Source organism: Adiantum capillus-veneris, chromosome 27 (genome assembly GCF_014529385.1).
Source record: "Adiantum capillus-veneris isolate H3 chromosome 27, ASM1452938v2, whole genome shotgun sequence".
In the NCBI taxonomy this organism is placed as follows: domain Eukaryota; kingdom Viridiplantae; phylum Streptophyta; class Polypodiopsida; order Polypodiales; family Pteridaceae; genus Adiantum; species Adiantum capillus-veneris.
The window spans coordinates 42,026,216-42,028,718 of record NC_140957.1 but is presented as its reverse complement, the minus strand read 5'-3'; the positions used below and the strand labels follow the sequence as shown (position 1 = coordinate 42,028,718).

General features: G+C 45.7%; 1 pseudogene; it reads left to right on the top strand.

Annotated features, from left to right (window-relative positions):
* Positions 1 to 346: 346 nt before the first annotated feature.
* On the top strand, positions 347 to 2,260 carry LOC147421845 (uncharacterized; annotated as a pseudogene).
* Positions 2,261 to 2,503: the final 243 nt, after the last annotated feature.

Below are 2,503 nucleotides of genomic sequence, written 5' to 3'. Positions count from 1 at the left end.
TGAGAACATAGGATTGAGCCAGCCGACCATCTCTCTCCAGTCGAGTGTTGTTCCGGGTGTTTCTTTCATACATCCATGGCCCCCACCTGCATCATTGTCTCTGTTGATTCCCCAAGGCTTCATGCCTTCTCGCATGGGGCCTACTTTTCGCATGGGGGACTTCTGCGACCATGCTCGCATTGAATGTTAGGCCTTCTGTTCTATCCACTGTCCCATCTATTGTTCCATTGCGTCCTCCTATGACATCACCTAGTGAGTCGACCAAGGGCGCTATATGTCCTCATGTGGCGATACCACTGTGGGACGAGACCGCAACATCAACCTTGCTTAAACACTACAAAGATCGATGGTCTCATGTGAACAAAGGCAATTTGAAACCGAAAGACTGGGATGAAGTTACCTTGCGATTAAACAATGAGGTCATTGGCACCTTCACACCAGAGTAGGTCAGGAACCGCATAGACACTCTTAGAAAAAAATATAAAAAAGAAAATAAAAAACAACAACCACTGGGGGGTTAAGGTCCTCTTGGGAATACTTCGAGGTGGTCGACACTTTGTGGTCATCCACTCCAAGATGTGTTGGGTTTCCGAGAGCCTTTGATAGTGCTAGCTCGCAAATCACTCATGCAAGGAGTCAGAGCACTCGCGAGGAAGATGGCTGCAATGATGGAGAGGATGAGGGGGAGGGAGAGATTGTGGGAGAGACAGGGGGCGAGGGTGAGATTATTGTAGAGGAGGTTGCGAGTGTGACTGGCACAACGGATGCGGGGGATGCAACATGGATCCCTCAGGTCAAACACCTTCCTAGAGTTAAAGAGAAAAAAGTGAAAGAGCCCAAATGTACATCGCTAGGATCTATTGCCAAAGTGCTCGGGGAGGGGATGAAAGGGATGACCCAAACAATGAAAGGCTGCGAGAAGGAGCAGGCTGCCCAAGAGGAAAGATTGTTGAAGCTCAGGATGGACGAGGAGGCTCGACGAATGGAGATGTACATAAAAGTTCAACTGGACCTTGCAAAAATTTTCACCAAACCCAAGGTACTTTACTAATCGCCATAAAATTGTTTTGAGGAAGGGAGCAAGGGAGGGAGGAATTAAATGGAATCAGACTTTTGCTTGGTATTATTCTTTAACAAGTTATTTTGTTTTTTGGAGATGTAGGATGGATGATATTGATGCAGCTGAACTGCTTCTTTTGTTGTTGCTAAATCTGCATCTTGTTACCCCTAGCGAGGAAGACCCAGGGCAGGATCGTAGGAGGGATAGAATGCAGTCTATGTATTTTTGTTTGATTGGTTGTGTAGTCTGTTGCATTGCATCCATGTTTGGTTTGATAGAGGAGGGTTTGATTGGGATGGAGCCACGGATGTGGTTGTGCTTCCCTAGGCAGGTGACATTTTGGAATGTCATCTACTCAGCTATTTGGGCATCAAGGTGAGTAAACTATCAAGCTATTTTTAGGATGTATTATAGGATGTCTTACGAGGCATTTCATGAGCTGAAAGAATTGATCCTGCCCCATCTCCCGTGTCCTGATGTGCATGGATGGTCTAGGGTGCCCATCCAAGCTGATCAAGCACTTGGTTGCATGCTATGGAGACTTGCACATGGCCATTCCGCAAGAACATTATGTCAATTATTTGTTATGGGAGATTCTACCATTAGGAAGTACACCAACCTTATCATTAGAGCACTTACCACTCAGGAGATGCTTGTCCAGACCCACTTAGAGTTGCCTTCGGGTAGGTGATTAGCAAAGATCATAGAATATTTTCAGGACATTACAGACCTACAGAACATGTGTAGTGCAGTTGACGGCACTCACATAAAGCTTGCACGCAAGCCTCAGGGCGACTTTTTTCCATATTGTATGTTAGTCGCCATGGATTCCATAGCATTCTTCTTCAAGGCATTGTTGACTCCAGAAAAATATTTTGGAATGTGGTTTGTAGTGCACCAGGAGGCACACACGACTCCACAGTCTTCAAGGGGTCTACAATATATGCTCAAATGAAGCGGAACGAGGTTTTGAATACGCCTTTTCAAGAAGTGAGCGGCTTGAGAGTGAGGCCGTATATTGTGGGGGATTCAACATATAAGCCAACGAGTTTTCTTCTCAAAGCTTATAAATCCAAAGGTGGGCAAGACCTGCCACAAAAGAATGCTTTTGACAGACATATTGCGAAGGGTAGGGTTAAGGTTGAGAATGCATTTGGTATATTAAAAACCGATGGCGCATTCTCCGCGACCTCAATGTAAATATTCCATTTGCTCCCTTGGTTATTAGCGCTTGCTGCGCATTGCACAATTTTGTGCAATTGAAGGGTGAACTGGAGCCTTTGGAGCAAATCGACCCACAAAGCGGAGGAGGCCTTGAGGTGGCCTGTGATGATGCTTCAGCGCGCAGTAGGCCTAAGAATGCACACGTCACTAAATATGGATTTCAATAGGCGAATCTCGCCTAATTGAGAGTGAAAATCTTAATGCGTGCATTGATTGGAC